This window comes from Eptesicus fuscus, chromosome 2 (genome assembly GCF_027574615.1).
Source record: "Eptesicus fuscus isolate TK198812 chromosome 2, DD_ASM_mEF_20220401, whole genome shotgun sequence".
In the NCBI taxonomy this organism is placed as follows: Eukaryota; Metazoa; Chordata; class Mammalia; order Chiroptera; family Vespertilionidae; genus Eptesicus; species Eptesicus fuscus.
In genome coordinates, this window is record NC_072474.1 from 108,654,135 (window position 1) to 108,673,794 (window position 19,660).

The 19,660-nt window shown below is 40.4% G+C and overlaps 1 long non-coding RNA gene across 1 annotated transcript; it reads left to right on the forward strand.

Moving 5' to 3' along the window:
• The first annotated feature begins 322 nt into the window (after positions 1-322).
• On the forward strand, positions 323-14,781 carry LOC129152174 (uncharacterized). Its single transcript, XR_008558914.1, has 3 exons — positions 323-417; positions 4,701-4,792; positions 13,794-14,781. It is a non-coding gene; the product is annotated as an uncharacterized LOC129152174 (long non-coding RNA).
• Positions 14,782-19,660: the final 4,879 nt, after the last annotated feature.

Here is a 19,660-nt window from a genome sequence, read left to right on the forward strand (position 1 = left end):
CGGATTCCGCGAGGACAAGTCCTGTCAGCGCTCGGCTGCAGCTCGACCCGCGTAACACAAGCCAAATTCGCAGACGCCTCTCTGACTCCCTTCGGCGGGCCTCGGAGCTCGCAGGGCGTGATTAGCGCCCGAGCGTTTAAATAACTCCCGCGGGAGAGGCAATTATCGCGAGACTGCCGAGACCAAGGCGGGAGGCGGGAGGCGGGAAGACCACCCACCTCCAACGTTGCGGTTTGGGCGCATGCGCCAAGGGTTTAGCCAATCGTTGTCGGGTAGGAAGTGGCGTTTCTAAGAAGAGGAGGGGCGAAGGCTCGCCCGGAAGTAGTACCGGACGGAGAGGGCGAGTCGAGTGGCGGCGCTGGGCTTAGCCAGATCGTGCGGCAGGGCGTGAGGCGAAGAAAAGAAACTTCTCCTTGGGTGAGAACGGGGAATCTGCTGAGGGGAATCCAGCGGAAGGGGAGCCTGGGAGGAGGGGTTCGTTTGGAGCTCGTCGAGAAGGGAAAGAGAGCGGGTGCTGAGGGCAGGGCCGCGGCCTGGCTTCTGCCGCGGAGGGAGACGTCCCGGGTCGGCCGAGGGCACCGTCCCGAGGTCTCCAGATGGAGGCGGCCGCTGTCTTTGTCAGCCTGGGCCCTGGGCTGGTGGAAGGTCTGCGAAGGAGGGGAGCAGGCGGGGCCCCTCCGCGCAGAGGCACTCTTCAGTGTGGATACAGCCTGCTCTAGACGTGCCTCCTTTCGAGGCCTCGTTAACAACGGTGCGGGACGACCGTGTGCCCAACGGAGAACCGACTGGCACCAAAGTTCACAGGGGAGTTAAGGTGAAGAAATGTGAAGTGCTGCCTTCAGGGGGAACTAAGCCTTTCAACTTTTTTTTTTTAATGGAATTAATTATATCAGACCAGAGTGAGCATCTCAGTACTCACAGCCATCTGAAGAAATAGATTACAGCCCGGCCTCGACCTATGAACCAGGAGATCAGGGTTCGATTTGGGTCAGGGCACATGCCCAGGTTGCAGGCTCAATCCACCGTAGGGGGCGTGAAGGAAACAGCCAGTCAGTGATTCTCTCTCTCCCCTCCCTCCCTCTCTGAAATCAATGAAAAATGTATATATAAAGACAGAAGTAGATTACAGAGCTGCCCGTATATCTTTTTTCCTATTGAATCACCTTCCCTCCCTAGCAGTAACGGATTTTCTGAATTCACTTAATTTTTATGTATTAATAATAGATAATACATCTCTGAATAAATATACTCGATTGTTTTGTGTTCTAATATGAAAAATCAAGTTTTTGATTTCCTTTTTTCAATCAGGTTTATTCATGTTGGTATTTTCATAATAATAACTTACATCTGTGGACCTTTATGTGCCAGACACTGGTTTGAGCACTTTATGTCAGAGCCAGTTGTAATGAATTTTCTGAATTCACTGTTAATTTTTATATATTAATAATTTATATAAATTACAGGGGGAAAGTTAGGGAGAGGTGGGGGAGATAAGAAATCAAACGAAGGACTTGTATGCATGCATATAAGCATAAACAATGGACACAAAACTCTGGGGGGTGAGGGCATGTATGGGTGTGGGGTGGGGGGGGCAATGGTAAGATATGTACACATATAATACCTCAATAAAAAAATGTCAGAAAAAAAATAGAATAATATAAAATAAAAAATAATTTATAAATACATCTCTGAATAAGTATACTCGATTGTTCCCATGTTCTAATATGAATATTCAAATACACAATTTCCCTTTTTTAACCAGTACCGTTTTTTGAGGTTTACTCATATTGATATTTTCCTAATAACTTACATCTGTGGACACTTAGGTGCCAGGCACGGGTGTGAGCACTTTACTTCATTTAATCTTTACAAACAACCCCTGTGAAGTAACTTATCTTCTTTTAAGATGAGGAAACTGAGGCACAGGTTGCTATAGTATTGCTATAGTTATATAAATATGCCATAATTTATTCATCCATTCTCTTCATATTCCTAATTCCTTAAACATTCTAGGTATTCAAAGTAATTAATGTGAAAGCCTTTGGGTTGCCCATAATTTCAAAATGATCAAGATGTCTACGTTCTGACAAAGTATTCTTAATAAGTTAGAGGAAACGTGTGGAGGCCTAAGAATGCATGGAAGACACTGATAACATTATAAACTCAACTGTAGCTTAAATGTAGACTGCCCAGAAAGTTGTGGTGAAAGAAGCCTAGAAAGGGCATTCACTTTTTAACCAAATATACCTACAACATTTCAACATGTTAACATAAATAATTAATGAGATAATTTATTTTTTTTTCTGCTAAGTCTGAAATTGGGCATTATTTTACACTAACCACATTTCAGATGCTCAGTAGACACCTAAAGGGAGTGAATACAGTATCGGATAGTACAGAACTATTCTTACTTTGAGAACCTCTATATGTACCATTTGTTTTTTATGTAAAGTCAATCAACTGGTAAACTAACTAGAACAAACTAATATTTGGAGGCATTTTCTTCTTTTATGGCCTTTACTTGCTCAGCTCTCTTCATGCTTTGATGCCTACTACCTTCGTAGCTTTGTTTCAAGTTTCTAACAATATTATTTCCTTTACTGTATCCTCACTCGAGGATATTTTTCCATTGATTTTTAAAGATAGTGGGAGGGAGGAGGCGAGACAGAGAGAAACATCAGTGTGCAAGAGACATCAATGGCTTGTCTCCCAACCAGGGCTGGGATCAAGCCTGCAACCAAGGTACTTGTCCTTGACCGGAATTGAACCTGGGACCATTCAGTCCGCAGGTGTACACTTATCCACTGAGCCAAACTAGCCAGGGCAACTTCATACAGTTTTGTCAGTTACCAAAGGATGAGGCATCTGGCCACCAGAGGTCAGCCTAACTATATATTAATTTTTTTTTCTTTTTTAGGATTAATAACATTTTTGGTGCTTTTTGAACATTATAATCTGGAAAAGTTTTTAAAAGACAATATACTGCAAAATGAAATGGTAACCTTTGCAGTGGGACAAAATATTTGCAAACCATTTATTTCAAAGGGGGTTAATACCCAAAATATATAAAGAACTCATACAACTCAATATTAAAAAAAAAAAAAATTGCCCTAGCTGGTTTGGCTCAGTGGATAGTGTCGACCTGCGGACTCAAGGGTCGAAGGTTCGATTCTAGTCAAGGGCATGTACCTTGATTGCAGGCATATCCCCAGTGGGGAGTGTGCAGGATGCAACTGATGGATGTTTCTCTCATTGATGTTTCTAACTCTCTATCCCTCTTCCTTTCTATAAAAAAATCAATAAAATATATTTTAAAAAATTAAAAACGGGAGCAAAAGATCTGAATAGACATTTTTCCAAAGAATATGTATTAATGGCCAACAGGTATTTGAAAGGTGTTCAACATCACTATCAGGGAAATGCAAATCAAAATTACAATAGGATAAAACCTGGCACCTGTTAGGATGGCTATTATCAAAAAGTCAAAGAAAACTGTTGGCAAAGATGTGGGGGAAAAGGAAACTTTATACCTGTTGGTGGGAATGTAAATTGGTACAGCCGTTATAGAAAACGGTATGAAAGTTCCTCTAAATTAACAATAGAACAACCATGTGATCCAGCAATCTCACGTGTGGGTATATGTTCAAAGGAAATATAGTCACTATCTCAAAGATATACTTGCACTCCCACATTTATTGCAGCATTATTCACAGTAGCTAATATGTGGGAACAGCCTAAGTGTCCTTCAATTAATGAATGGATAAAGATGTGAGATACAATGGAATATGCAGTCTTTTAAAAAGAAGGAAATCGTGCAATTTGCAACACATGGGTCAATTGGGAGTACATTCTGCTAAGTGAAATAATGCAAACACAAAAAGACAAATACTGCATGATCCTACTACATGTGGAGTCTAAAAAAGTCAAACTCTAACAGTAGAATGGAAGTTACCAGTAGCTGAAAGGTGGACCGAATGTAGAGATCCTGGTCAGAGGGCACAAACTTTCAGTGATGAGTAAGTTCTGGAGATTTAATGTACAGCATGGTAACTATAGTTAATAATTAGTATGTATACTTGAAACTTGAGAAGGGTAGATCTCAAGTGTTCTCACCACCCACAAAAAATGGTAACTGAGATGATAATGTTAATTAGTTTGTGGTAATTGTAGTGAATACATATATCAAAATATCACATCATACATGCTAAAATATCTAATTTGTCAATTATACTTGAATAAAGCTGGTAAACCAAAAATAAAAATAAAAAAGGCTACATTACAATCTAAACACCATAGTTTCACTGTCTTGAAGCTCAGCCTATTTCTTGAATTTTACTTTTAGTGCTATGGGGGAAAGAATAAATAATAGCAACTTGGGGAATAAATTTTTTCCTGTCCTTGGGAAACTTAGTTGAAAAATAACAGAACTAAAGAATTTGTATGGTAAGGCTGTTTAGTTCCGAAATTACAGAAAACGCATTGTTTAAAGGTAAATTATACATGAGCATATATAAAATAGGTGTGGTAATTCAGTTTTGATATGGGAAAACTTCACATGGGATATAAAGAAAAAAACAGTAATGGGTTCATTCTAGAATTTACATATGCCTGCAAAACGACTTTGTCTTATTTCTACTTGAGTGAGCCTTTTACAGCATGTTTTGAGTAATACAATAACTGAAATGTACTCGATCTTGCAGATGGAATTTGGTTGAAAGAAAAATAATAAAAATGTACGAGGACAGAAGAATTAAAAGCCAACAGCTTCTCCTGTCTCAATAAAATACTTACGGTATGTTTTGAATTTTCTTTTTCAGATTGAACTAGGTAATAATATTATAAACTTAAAACTATTTGCTTTGTTTCTCTTAAAGATGAAATTATAAGCAGTTCCATTTATATTGCTTTAGTAGCATTATCTTTATTGATCTTGCTTTTTGTTTAATGTGTCTTTGTCCAACATATTACCAAGTCAGTTAAGTATAATTTGGGAATTTTTGGCTCCCTCAAATAAAAATAGAACACATTTGTATAATTACAGCAGGCCTTCATCATTCCCTCATCAATTTTTTCAAAAAGCTTGCTAAGTCCCTAATATGTGCCAGACACTGATGGGTTCTAAATTAGATAAATAGAATGTATAGAAGACAGAATTATTTTTTAGAGGACTTATACTGACATGAAGCCATACTATATGACCTATTACTACTACTCAATGTGTATTTGAAACTAGAGATGCTTGCTGACTCATTTTTAAAATCACTCCTACAGAATGGCATAAATGGGATTAGCTATTTTGGATTTTGCTTTTCCCATTTAGAGCTATGTTTTTAGTCTAGTCATTTGCAATGGATACTTCTAATGTGCTTTCACCACATTTTACCTAGCCACTCCTCCAGTGATGGAAACCTAGAACGCTTCTAATTCTTTACCATCAAAGATGTAGCATCAGAATGCATGTTGGTCTTAAGAGAATTCCTTTGCTTTATTTACCCTAGAGTAGAATTGCTAGATCGGGAGGTGTGCAAATAGTTTGGCTAAGTAGTGCTGCCAATTGCTCTTCAGAAAGGTTCTCCCAGTCTATAATTGTTGGTTTCTGAAGGGGTTCCTTTGGTCTCCTCACTAACACTGACATTGTCCAGCTTTCTAATTTTTTGCCAAACTAATGGAATAATGTGGTATCCCTTTACTCATATGGCTAATAGCTTGTGGCTTTTCCCTTCTGTAAATTGGATATTTTTGTCCTTTGCCCATTTCTTTACTGAGGCTGCTCCTTCTTATTGTTGATTTGTAAACTTTGTTCTTAATGTCTTTAGTTCAGTCAAGAAATAATTAATTTTGATGTGATCGAATTCATCATGTTTTTTACCTTGTAATTTACCTTGTGAAAGGTATTTCTGTAATGCATTTTCTAGTTAGTATTACTGGTATAGAAGTTAAGAGTGCCCTGGGTTCAAATTCTGACTATCAGTGGATATGTGACCTTGGCCAAGTAGCTTAAGCCTTGTGTAAATGGGGACAATAAAAGTACCTATCTTATAGGGTTTGTAGGAGATTTTAAAATGAGTTAACATTTCAGCAGTTTCTAGAATAGTACCTAGCAAATAATAAGTGCTATATAAATAAATTAATGACTATTCAATACCTGGTTAATCTCAGAACCAGAAACTTAGTTGAGCTCTTTATTCGCTTTAATTGTTTACATGTTAGTCTTTTTTTTTTTTTTTTTTTTTTTTTAGTTATAACATTGTTTAGAACTTTTGGTGCTTTGTCATTATCAATCATCATCCTTATCTAATTTCATTATTTTTAACCCTACCAGACCGCTGTATCGATTTTTTGGTATTTTCCGAATCTGCCGCTATACCGCTGTACCTAATTTCTGGTACTTTGCCTAGTACGTGAAAAAAATGCGTCACAAACTAAAAATAACCAATCGTGGTCAAACCTCAAGGTTAGCCATTGCAAATGTCTGCCCCCATGTGTTTGAATTGACTTTGTGTGGTTTGACGTGAAAAATTTCCGAAAATTCACAATGAAACGAGCGGCTGATGAACCAAGCACTTCAACAGGAAAGCGAAGTAGGTCTAGGCTTATCACAGTCCAACAGGTGATCGATACTTTGGTTGATTCAGACTCTGAGTAGTCAGAATTTCATCAAGAATATGTTTCCAGTTCAAGTGACACAGATAGTGAGAGCCCCAGTGATGAGGAGAATCTTGAAGCTTATAGATCTAGAGCTAGATCGATAGTAAGAGAAGGGGGGTGTGTCCCTCAAACAGCTGATGGGGGAGATCTAGGTGGTGATGAAGGTTGGACAAGGAAATTTTGTATCACCAAATACAGATCTGAATTTCAATGAGGATGGAAAAGGCCCAGTGAACATTCCTGGATCTATCACAGAGGAGAATGAACCGATTGACTTTTTATCCTTGTTTTTGGATGATACTTTCTGGCAAAATTTGACAGAGAAAACCAACCTCCGGGCCCACCAATTGCATATAGCAAAGCCCAACTCCTACAATGCCGAAAATTTCAAGGATGCCACAGTGGAAGAAATGAAGGCTTTTCTTGGACTGAGGATCTATGTGGAATACTTATGTGTAAAGCCCAGCTATCGGGATTATTGGACAAATGAGGGCTCTGACTTTGTTGGGCTTACTCCCGGATTTTGAAATGTTATGACTCAAGGCTGATTCTTGGCCCTTTGGAGTTTTTTACACATAATTGATGAGGAAGACACAGATATCGACAAGACAGAATATATAAAGTTAGGCCTTTCTTGGAAAGTCTGCTCCCCAAGTTTCTCCACTTCTATCTGCCATAGCAACATTTGAGCCTAGATGAGGGGATGATCCTGACAATAAACCGCTTGGCCATCAATCAGTATATCAAGGATAAGCCCACAAAGTAGGGCATCAAGTCTTTCCTTCTCTGTGAAGGGGAGACTGGCTACATTTTGAATGCAGAAATCTACACTGGTGCTGCACCAATGCCTAGAAAAGACTTGGGCGCAGTAGGAAATACAGTCATTCGTCTCCTGACCTCATGTGCAATGGAAAATAAATCTCATGTGCTTGTCATGGACCGGTTCTACAACTCTGTAACCCTTGCTAAATATGCACTGTCAGAATTACACACAGGAATTTGGGGAAGCAGGTTCCTAAGTCGCTGAAAAGTGTAAAAAAACTTGCTAGGGGTGACAGTCGCCATCTATGTCAAGAAAGTGTAACATGTTTAGTTTGGCAGGATAGAAAGCCCATCATGTTTATTTCGAACTACCACGATCCAGCCCAAAATGTAGTAATAAACAGAAGAAATAAAGATGGCAGTGTGCAAGAAATACAGATGCCACAGCTGGTGAAGGACTATAATAAATATATGGGTGGCTGTGACAAAAATGATCAGATGACCCGCCTTCACTGGTCTCGTCATCATTACCGCTGACCCTGGCAGCTTTTCATAAAATTTTTTATGTGGGCCAGTTATAATTCTTCTATCTTGTATGCTTTAAAGCAGCAAGCTGCTTCAAAACCAGTTTATTTCACCAGATATATTCAGAAACTGTGCCTGCAACTTATTGGTGGATACAGGACATCAGCCCACTGCCACCCACAAAAGGAACCCTGCCCTCAACGGATGACCCCAGGCAATCATTTTCCAGAGATTCCCCCTGGGACATCATCTAATCATATCTGTGTTGTGTGCATGGAAAAGCACTCCAGGTACAAAAGCAAAATCCTGGAGTGTCTTACAAAGACAATCCATGCAAAAAGGTGAAGAGCAACATCTGGTGCTCACTTTGCAAGAAGTACCTCTGTGTGAAACAAGGCTCATCCTGCTGCGTGGATTGGCACACAAAGGTGGAATATTGGCGCTAGATGAAAGGTAGACCTATTTTCTATAATGTCTCCTAGTTCCATCTTATTCTAACGACTTGTTTGCATGTAACTAACATTTTTCTATTTCATGTTGATTTTTTCTCTTTAATGCTCAGGAGCCCAGGTTTAGGGGACAGTTAGGTTCAGGCCTTAGGCCTGGTAGGATTAAGGGAATATATCTAAAGTTTATCATTTAGGATAATATTTGCTGAAAGATTTTGGTAAATAACCTTTACCAAGTTGAGAAAGTAACTTTCTTTTGCTAGTTTGGTAAGAATGTTTTACTTTGTTTTTTAAAGCATAAATAGGTGTTGATCAGGAACTAACAAAGGTTAAATATCCACAGTTGATAAATTTATCTTTTGTTGTTTGTTTGTTTTATTGACTTATTTTAGAAATTTTTCCAAGCTGGTATATTCTTTTCTGGGATAGGCTATCTGATTCTAACTTATTTTTCATTTCTTTAATACACTTTTAGTCTTGTTGGTAATATTTGGAATTTTTGCAAGTGAAACGAGCCTACACTTTTCTTATTTGGTTTATATCTAGATTTGGAATTAATATTTTATTATCCTCATTAAAGGAGTTTATTACACATTTTTCTTTTTTTATGGAACAACTTAATGTAAAATAGATATGAATCTTCTAGGAATTAGTGGGACTCAGTTATAAAACCATAGGGACTTCATATGTTTAATACGTAGTGTTTACTTTTTTTAATACTTACTAATTTATTCTATTGAAGTTATCTGTTTCTTTATGAATTTCAATATTTTATATTCTTCTAGAATTTAGCATAACTCGGGTAGTGTGTCACTTATAGGAAAAAAACATTATTTCGCAATATTTATAGTTTAAATAACATAAATGTTTCCTCCTCGGCATGCAGCCGCCTGTCATCAGAAATGGCTATGCGTATCAGTGCTGACACGCGTGTCATAGGTTCGCCATCACTGCCATAGGATTATTTTTTCTTTTTAATTTATCTTTATTATTGAAAGTATTATTGATGACCCTTTGGTGGTGGTTTTTTCCCATTGACCTCTACCCCAAACCCGCCCTTCCCAGGGGATTACTTTTAAGTAACACTTAATACCTACTTTTATTGCATTGTGGTCAGAGATTTAGTCTCAATGAAATACCCCTAGTTATACTTTATAATCTTATGCATGATCTCTTTGTGTGTGTACATAGATCCCTACATAAGGTTTCCTGGATAAAGAAATAGGACTATTGTAATACATGTGAAGAACGAAAGAATGCCACGTAATCATTTTGAAAGAGGGAAGATGCAAAGCACATTAAAAGCACATTTAAAAATGAATAAAAGATAAAATAAGGACGTTTTGGATAAGAAAAAAAAAAAATTTGAATCATAACCGTTCCTGTCTTTCTTCTTTGTTTGAAGCTATAGAACAGAATTTAAATACTTGAACCCTGCAATCAACTGGATTTGAAATATAAGTTATATAACCTTCATCGAGTTTATAATCACTTTGAACCTCACTTTTTCATCTATCATGTGGGGAAAATAGGGAACCTTATCTTTTTTAGGATAAACTGAAAAAAAATACATGCAAAAGCACTTAGCACAGAGATAAGCATGTTGTTAAGTTGTTTTCTTAAGTTCGCTATTTTTTTCATGAAATACCTACTACGTGCCAGACAGGGCAAGAGATACTGAGAAAAGTAAGATCCTTGACTTTGAGGACTATAAAATCCAGTGGAAATGTCAGACATATAAACAATTTCAGTACAATGTGGGAATGCAACAGGAGAGCAGGCAGCAGAGAGAGGACTAAGTCCTGCAGCCTATGGGTCAGAAAGCCTATACAGTGGAAACTACATGAGCAGGGCTTCCAAGGACCAGCAGTGCCTTCCTGAGCACAAAAGCAGGGAAGGGCACTGCCAGCCTAAGGGGCAGAGGCATAGAAGAGCACAGTGTGCCTAGAGGAGAGCAAGAGGTCCAGAGTGAGTGGAGCATGGGGGTATTCGGTGGGCAGAGGAGACGGGGGAAGGTAAAGGAAGTGGAGAAGTAGGAGGATGGCAAGAAATGAAGCCATCTGATGGAGACTGATATGGCATGCTAAGGAGTTTGCCTCTATCCTGAAGGCAGTTGGAGGCAGACTTCCAACTCTGCTTTTGGTCGAGGAGCAATTGTACTGCAAATTGATAAAGCAGCATTTGTATTTACTTGTCTACATGCCAGGCATAGCAAATGCACACATCCCCATGGAAATGTTCCTCGCCAGGATCATCAGTAATCAAGGTGGAAGAGGGACAGGGGGATTACACATACCAAAAACAAGTCAACCATGGCCTCCAACCCAGCCCATCACCTTACATCACCACATGGCTGAACTCACAGAGGGTTTGGGGCGGAAGAAAGTGTTCTGAGCTTAAACAAACAGACAAATCCCCAAATAGTTCTCTCTCCCCTCTCCCCCCTGTGCACACCAGTTCTGGATTATTTTATGCAGTTGACTCTTCTCTTTTCAACACTTCATTCTCTTGGCTCCTGGGACATTGCATTGTCCTGGTCATCTTCCTACCTCAGATACTCATTCTCAGGCTCCTTTGTGGGTTTCTCTTTACACTGGAGAGCCACGTTTTCATCTTTCGACCTCATCCTCATGTCTGCTCATTCTCGAGGGCTTTCATGCAAACGTATTACTTTAAATACCATCTATGTGCTGACAATTTCCAAATTTATATCTCCAGTTCAGACCTCTCCCTTGGACTCCAGACTATATCCAACTTGCCTGCTGAATATTTCTACTGGCGATATCAGGCATCTCAAACTTAAGATAGATAAAAATAAAACTTTTGGCCTTCCAAGCCAGACCTGTTCAGTAAACATAAATCACATGAATCCTTTTAAAACATAAATCATATCACCTCACTCTTCTGCTTGAAATTGCATAATAGCTCCTCATTTCATTCTGGAAAGAAGTGTAATATTTGTACACTGAGAACTGGAAAATTTTGCTAAAGGCATTTAAAGAAGATTTAAAGACACAGAAAGACATCTCACGTTGATGGACTTGAAGTTGGTATTGGAATTGGTATTGTTAACATTGTTATATGCCCCACATTGATCTACAGATTCAGTACAATCCCTATCAAAATCCCAACTGCAGTTTTCACAGAATCTGACAAGTTGATTCTGAAGCTCCTTAGGAAATGCAAGGGATACAGAAAAGCCAAATCATCTTGGGAGGGGGGGATGGGAGACCCACAAAGTTAGAAGTCTTATTTTTTAAAAAACGTAATACAAAGCTACAGTAATCAAGACAGTGTGATACTGCCCAGCCAGTGTGGCTCAGTGGTTGAACGTTGACCTATAAACCAGGAGGTCACAGTTTGATCCCAGTCAGCATATACCCAGGTTGTGGGCTAGGTTCCCAGTGTAGGGTGTGCAGGAAGCAGTCAATGATTCTCTCTCAGCATTGATGTTTCTATCTCGCTCTCTCTTTCGTCTCTGAAATAAATAAAAATACAAATTTTTAAAAGACAGTATGATACTAATACAAGAATAGACATATATATCAATGATACAGGATTGAGAGTCCAGAAAGTAACCTCTGCATTTATGGTCAACTAATTTTTAACAAGCGTACAGGATGATTCTATGAGAAAGAATAATCAAAAAAATAATTTTAACAAATGATGCTTGAATAACTGGATAGCCACATGCTGGAAAAGTGAGTTTGTACCTTACCACTTTTATGATAAATAAAAGTTAACTCAAAAAAGAGAAACCAAGATGTTGGCATAGCTAAACACCTAAACTGCTGCCTAGCACAACAATTTCAAAATTACAACTAAAAGGCAAAACGGACATCATCCAGAACCACAGGAAGGCTGGCTGAGTGGAAATTCTACAACTAGAAGGAAAGAGAAGCGCACTGAGGTTCAGAGGAGCTGCTGGAGGCAGAGATGCTGAAATGTGCGCACAGAGAGGATTGTCAACTGGTGCGCGGCTGGCTTTCTCAATCAGGAGGAATACAAAAGCTCCCAGCTGCACTGGACTCCTGTTCCGGGCTAGACCCTGGGGTCCCGGACTCATATGGGGTGAAACTGGACTGTCAGGAAAGAGAAAAGCACACTGAGACTCAGAGGAATTCTAGAAGGCAGAGGTACCAGGCGCGCGTGCGAGGAGAGCGGGCAGCTGGGTGCGCGGTGGGCTTTCTTAAGCAGGAGGGAGACAAAGGCTCCCAACTGCACTGAACTCCAGTTCCAGGCGGGACTCTGGGGGCCCAGGCTCATTCGGGGAGAAACTGGACTTTCTGGTAACGGGTGGAACTCAAGGGTGGCTTTATCTCAGAGGTGTTTTCAGCGATTACTGCAGGACACTGAGACACAGGGGTCTATTAGGGAAGGGCTGAGGAAAAACCAATGCTGTCTACTCCAACCTGAGACTCCGCCCCATCCAAGCTGAGCACAGAGGTTTTGCAAGTCTTGTCTCATAAGGGTGTCTCCAGCACAAAAGTTCTCCAAGTGTAGACACAGCTGATTTTCACGGGCCAATTGGCCTGGAAGTCAATTTCTCCCCGTAATACCAACAACAATTAAGGCTTAACTACAACAAGACTGTGTACACAGTCCACAAAGGGGTGCACAAAGAGTGTCCACCTCAGGTAAATGGGGAGGCTGAGCCACTGGGCCCTATAGGACACCTAGCACACAAAGCCACCCTATCAACTCAGGGAAGCAACAAAAATGCGGAGACAAACACATCACAAATGAAAGAAATGGAGGAAAGCAAACGACTAGATATAGACTTCAAAACCACAGTTATAAGGTTTCTCGAAAACTTTCTAGGAAAGAGAGAAAGAGAAGAAGCAAACTAGCTTTCTTTGTAGTGTTTTCAGTGGATTGATTTGTATTTTACTTAAAATAATTGATAATTTCCCTTCTGAAGGAGTAGGCAGCAAAGATTCCTTTTCCAATTTAGAAATAATAACAATGCCAGGTCGGCGTGGCTCAGTGGTTGAGCGTTGACCTATGAAGCAGGAAGTCACATCCCAGTCAAGGCATATGCCCAGGTTTTGGACTTGACCCCCAGTGTGGAGTGTGCAGGAGGAGGCAGCTGATCAATGATTCTCTCTCATCTTTGATATTTCTGTCTCTCCCTCACCCTTTTTGAAATCAGTAAGAATATATTCTTTTAAAATGAAACAATAATAATAATAGACATTCCATATGATGGTTGAAGAAAATGCATAACAACAGACAAGGTATGAGTTAATTACCTTCTTAAATGAGATTACATTATATTTATCAAAATAGCATCTTTTTTTTTTTTCATAGTTTAGCACCATTTATTAAGTGATCTAAGCTGTTGTCGTAGCTGCTATGTGTCAGCCTGTTCTTAAAACATAAAATGCTCTTCCAATTCCTCTTGTCCAGGACAGAAGAATCTTCCAGGTAGCACGCCAGCAGAACAAGAGACTCCAATGATGCCAGCTTCAATGATAGTGCCATCCAGAGACGAGAGGGTCATGGCACATTCAACCGTGGCTTCCAGAGGTTTTGGAAAAGGAGCCTTTGGGGGCCCAACCTGCCTGGCATTTTGATGCTGTCGGTGTGGGGTTTGTATTCCTTAACGGTGTGGGGAAGTAGGTTAAGCGCTTGCCGAAGCGTATCCCAGACTCGGGATGTGGTTGTTTGTTTGCTAGCAGTCTTATTCCATCTTACATAATAATAGAGAAACATGTAAATTGACCGTACCTTCGCTATGCCCACAGCCAATCAGAGTGCGTATGCAGATTAACCAAACAAAGATGGAGGTTAATTTGCAGACATTCCTGGTAACCACCTCAGCACCTAGGTCACTCCCAGCCGGCCATGAAGGAAGGGGCCAAGCCTGCGATTGGAGGGGCGGAGGGGGGGGCGGGGGGCACTTCCCAAGCCTAAAGCCTGGGGCTTGGGAAGGGGCCAAGCCTGCAACCAAACACAGACCATCCGGTCTAGCCTGTCAACCCAGCACTGACTGCCCAGGTGGCTGAGACCCCAAAAGTGAGTCAGGGTCTGATCTGCAGCCTCAGTGGAAGCTGTTGATCAGTGTACTTACCTCTCTCTTTCTCTCCCTGCCTCGGAGAGGGCTGCGGTAAAACCTGCCTCTTTGATCTGGCCCAGAATAGGCCTGAAGATGCTGACTGGCATAGGAACTGACCAATGAGAAAAAAAGGTGGGTTCTGTGGGGAGCCAATGGCTGCCTAGGAGGCAGAGCTTTTGACGTTGACTGGCATAGGAACTGACCAATGAGAAAAAAAGGTGGCTGCTGTGGGGAGCCAATGGCTGCCTAGGAGGCAGAGCTTTTGACGCTGACTGGCATAGGAACCGACCAATCAGAGCCAAATCTTGGTGCTATGGGGGGGGCCAATGGCTGTCTAGGAGATGGAGCTTTTGACGCTGACTGGCATAGGAACCAACCAATGAGAAACAAAGGTGGGTGCTGTGTTTCTCATTGGTCGGTTCCTATGCCAGTCAGAAGCTCTGCCTCCTAGGCAGCCATTGGTTCCCCACAGCACCCACCTTTGGTTCTGATTGATCAGTTCCTATGCCTGTCAGCACCTCCAGGCCTATCTCTTTAATTTCTCACAGGAACTCAATAAAGTACAATTATAATCTTCACTGCAGAGAGAAAATGGGGGCTCAAAGTAGTTGAATATTTTGCCTAAGGCCAAACAATAAGTAATACAGCCAAGAATGTTAGACCCAAGAGGTCTAACAGGTCCAAAACTAATTATTATGGAGAGGGGAAATGATGACTTCTGAATGGTTTTTTTTCTTTTTTGTAGACTTAACCTTTTGCACTCGGATGTCGAGTGTGACTTGACACTGTTAGCATTAGAATAAAGGAATCAAGTACAAAGGGTTAAAATGTATTAAAGCCAAAACCGGTTTGGCTTAGAGGATAGAGCGTCTGCCTGTGGACTGAAAGGGTCCCAGGTTCGATTCCGGTCAAGGGCGTGTACCTGGTTGCGGGCACATCCCCAGTAGGGGGTGTGCAGGAGGCAGCTGATGGATATTTCTCATCGATGTTTCTAACTATCTCCCTTCCTCTCTGTAAAAAATCAATAAAATATATTTTTTTAAAAATGCATTAAAGATAAAGATGTATTTTGCATATATGTAAACATGTACAGCCACATAAATCATTGCATACATGATTTTTATCAATTTTCTGGTCTAGTTTCTGGAAATTTGTTGAAAGCAGTGTACTAGTTTGTTTAAATTGAAACAACCGAATTATGAGGGGAGAGGTTTCCATATTTTACAAAAGTTCTATAAACTTTCTGGTACTAAGAATCATTCTATTCCAAAGAGTCTAAACATAATCACAGTCCAAACATAAAAGAGCCCTATCTGACTGCATTTGTAAGTGGCAGAGATCCAGTAGCATGAAACTGTAAAATGGTGCAAGGTGCGAATGATTCAATAGCAAATGGATGAGAGATTAGTGTGTTATATCAATGGCAAGCTCAGCTTTGAGGTCACCATTCAAACAGTCATGTTGCCACTCCACTTAGTGGCATGATTAAGGACATGACCTCTGGAATCATACAAACCTGTTTCTATCCCAGGTGTGAAACTTGGTCATGGGAACACAGGTATATTACTTCATTTCACTTAGTTTCAGTTTCTTTATACACACAAAGCAGAAAATATCTATTTCACATACAATAATATACATAGAGTGTTTATCACAGGGCCCACCATATAACATTCAAATAAATGTTAGCACCACATAGGTTATATTTTGCTTTGAAATGTATAATTTTTTAAACGCTTCAAATGACTGGTGGACTACATTATGTGTATTTATCATTCTCTTTGAACACTTTATGACCAAACCCAGAGATTATCAATAGCATGGAAAACCATTTTAAAATTCATGAATTGTTTATATTTCTTTTCCCTAAAATGTTTAAGTAAGTAAAATCATGTGCTTTATTTATATAAGACATTGTGGTTTGTTTTATATTAGGAGTTTCAACAAGTAGAAAGGCCAAATAATGTTAATTTCTGGTTTGGAACATAATTCCTATAAATTATAAACGTGCCATCTATTTTTCTCTTTGTCTTAACATCAGGAATGAAAAATAAGTTTAGATTTATGAATAGAATGATGGTGGGTATGTGAGTGAGAGACCTATTTCTTTCTTATTTTATTGTAAAAATCCCTTTCATTTTAATCCAACAAAAGTGTCTTTGCTACCACATAACCGTAGAATGCAGGCATACAGAAATGATGAATCCTCAGGCCTTGACTTCACAATCTTCAAGGTGGGAGAATGAAACAATAAAGTACATTCACAAAGACAGCAATTATAATACATAGAAGACTGGAAGCGCAATGGGGAAATATATAAATAAAATGTCTTAAGAGCACAGAAAGCAGTAATTACCATATAGTTGGGAATTATTGAACTGCAACAAGACTTGTTTGAGTTGTCTTGTACCCATGGTGTGGAAAAGTGGGTTTTTGATATCTAAATATAACCTAGTACCAGGAATGCTCAGGGCCTACTCAAGAAGGCAAATAATCCTTTTCACTAATAATTACAGGGTAAAATAAGATTATTGTTAGAGTATTAAACTTAGAGTAAAATAGTAGTCAAGTTTTCAGACTAATTTAAGCTGGACAGTGATTTCACATGTTTTTCTTGTCATGGTGACTGGGGAGGTTCCAGGTGGTGGTGCTCCAGAAACCTGGGTCCCTGAATGGACATGGAACAGTTCTCCCCACCCTCCTTCACACTGATTTTTGGAGGACACAGAGTTTAAGTTAAAACGAAATCTTTGTTTTAAGCTACTGAGGTTTTGAGTCTCCGTTATTAGAGAATAATGTAGTCCAGTCGGCAAACTGCAGATCGCGAGCCACATGCAGCTCTTTGGCCCCTTTAGTGTGGCTCTTCCATAAAATACCACGGCCTGGGCGAGTCTATTTTGAAGAAGTGGCATTAGAAGAAGTTTAAGTTTAAAACATTTGGCTCTCAAAATAAATTTGAAGCGTTATACTGTTGATATTTGGCTCTGTTGACTAATGAGTTTGCCAACCACTGATCTAGCCCATTCTGACTATGTAGAAAGGAGTAGAGTTATGACAATGGAAAACCTAAACTATTTGGCTGTGACTTAGAGGCTCAATGGGTGGTGACAAGGAAACTGTTAGAGGATGGAAAGTTAGTAATCCGTGTTAGCTGTGGTAAAATATGTGAGTCTTCCATTCTTCACCTTTACTGTGGTTATCCTGACTCTGTCCCCCCACTGTACATTGAGTGCGTGTCTGTGTGTGTGTGTGCGCGCACGCGCGCGCAAGCAGAGAGGGATGATTCTTTGTCTTTTGAGGTCCCTCTAACAATAGAAGCTTATGCCTGTTCTAATATAAGGACCATCAGCAATCACCCGGAGATGCTAGACTGAAATAAATGCCATTACTGAATAGAACTTTTGGATTGTCTCACTTGTGATAGGGGTGAATATATTTTGTAGTGTAAAGAGAGTGAACTGTAAATTGGTGACTAGAAAGATGGGTTGCAGTAATCATTGGTGCTCTTCACCAGTAAATTCTGGTTATCTTCCTTCTGGAAAAATAGGAGGATTGCCCTTCTGAGCTCCCTTGAAAAATAGGCATGCCTGTATAATTTGCTTTTATCAAAGAAACGTGAGTGGAATTGACTTGTATCACTTTCAGGAAGAACCAATTTGTCATTCATCTTCCTTGGACCTGTCATGCAAGTGGGGAAGTTACAAAGATTGGGGCTTTCCTAAATGATCAGGTTGCTTGGTGACAAGGACCTGCTCTGAAGCTCCACCCCCAACACCCCCAAAATTTTGGACCCTTTGTTAGGGCTTATTGCTGCACCATAAACTAGACCATCCTAACTAATGTCAATTACTGTAAAAGTGATCAGAAAGCTACAAATGCTGATCGCTGGCAATTATAAGTGGGATCAGTAATTGAAACTATCCACTGATAATTCCTAAAGCACCTTCACATGAGATTTTATTTCTCCAATTGTGACCATTCTAGAAAGGTGATTTTGAGATTTCAAACTTCGTTTTCTTAATCTGTGAAAATGTAGAACTATGTCTTCACTGTTGAGAGGTAGTGATGAGCAATGAAATACTTCCTTGTAGGAAATAAAAAAAGCAAGGAAAGATGGATAAGGATAAACTACAAAACAGGGAGGGTAGTACTGAACTCAGAATTCATAGGAGTTTCCAGGAAGAATTAACACATATTTCCCACATACTTGTGCATAAATTTTCAGTAATACACAGAACTTCTTAGTAAATTTTGTGTTTGGCCCCCTGCACAGATACAGAAACACATGCACAATTGCTGTGATGCAAAAGTCGAAAGTGTCACTGAAGTTTATTTTAAATTAAAAGCTCATTCTGAAGAAAAATAATTTATCTAGCATAGCGTAGAATTCATTCCATAACATAAAAGTGCCACGCCACTCGCTGTAGTAGGGTCAGGTAAGTGAAAGATGTCACGATACAGAAGTCTCAATGGGTCGCTGTCCTCAAGGAGTTTACATTTTGCAGAGGATAAAAAGTTTCCTCTTTTGGGGTTTTTCATCCAGTCACACTCAATGCCCTCCGTAAATAAATTTCGGTGAAAAGCCCTGCATTTTTTCCTTAAGCCTTACACATATTTACAGTTAACGAAATCTCTTCGCCCAGGAAACGTATGTTAGGGCGGGATCTCTCTGGATATTTCGCAGTTATTTGAGATGCGGCCCAATGTCCAGCCTGCTTTTTCCCTGCAGTGGTGGGATGACAGCGACCCCCCAAAATTTCCAGCACTTAAAGCACTAAGTGTAGCTTGAACCATCAAGGAGCGGTCAACTCTTGCGGTTTTCACCGCCCTTCTATAGTAGAACCTAAAGAAGTTGAGGAGGCTCGATCAGACCGAGCAATGCGAGTAGAGCAGTCCTGGGCGCAGGGCGTTGGAGGCCAAGTCCACCGGAGGCGCAGCGCAAAGAAGTCCAAGGACTGTCTAGAAGCTCAAGTGTGCAAGGAGGACTGAAGAGTGGCCATCCCTGCTGGACTACAAGGACCAGCATGCATGGCGCCGCGGCGTCCAGCTCCGCTCTGGGACTCCGGCGCAACGGAGGCTGGGAAGTGAAGTCTGCGTGCAGCCCAAGTCGCTTTGGGAAGGCTGAAGGGAGGAGTTGTTAGTCCGCTCCATCGCCCGCGGGTTCCTGGCCGGGCTCGGAGCCTCTCGCTTTCGCTCAGGGATTTCGCGGGCGGCGGGA